Source organism: Sapajus apella, unplaced genomic scaffold (genome assembly GCF_009761245.1).
Source record: "Sapajus apella isolate SASKATOON/1434 unplaced genomic scaffold, GSC_monkey_1.0 scaffold72, whole genome shotgun sequence".
Classification (NCBI taxonomy): Eukaryota; Metazoa; Chordata; class Mammalia; order Primates; family Cebidae; genus Sapajus; species Sapajus apella.
The window spans coordinates 7,543,972-7,544,548 of NW_022437012.1; positions in this window are offsets into that span (position 1 = coordinate 7,543,972).

Here is a 577-nt window from a genome sequence, read left to right on the forward strand (position 1 = left end):
AGGCTGAGGTGGGAGAATTTTTTAAATTCAGGAGTTCAAGACCAGCCTTAGCAACACTGCAAGACCCTGTCTCCACAAAAAATAAAAAATTAGCTAAGCACAGTGCATGTACCTGTAGTCCCAGCTGCTTGGGAGGCTGAGGTGAGAGGATCACTTGAGCCCAGGATGTTTAGGATAATTCAGTCTGGGCAAGTTTCATCTGTGTTAGGCATAGGCCATGAATTTAAGTGTTAATATCTAAAACTAAAGAATACAGATTTGAAAGAAAAAGCAAAAGCAGTTAAGTTGCAGTGACTTCGGTTAGTTGTACATGAACTGGCAGTCTAATAAATAAACATGTGACCTTGACTGTTTGGAGAAAATCCAGGAACTGGTACAAATGGTACCTTGATTATTGTTTTTATTTTATTTATTTATTTTTTTGAGATACAGTCTTGCTCTGTCACCCAGGCTGAAGTGCAGTGGCACAATCTCGGCTCACTGAAACCTTCGCTTCCCGAGTTCCAGTGATTCTCCTGCCCCAGCCTCCTGAGTAGCTGGGATTACAGACATGTGCCACCAAAGCAGGTGGCTAACT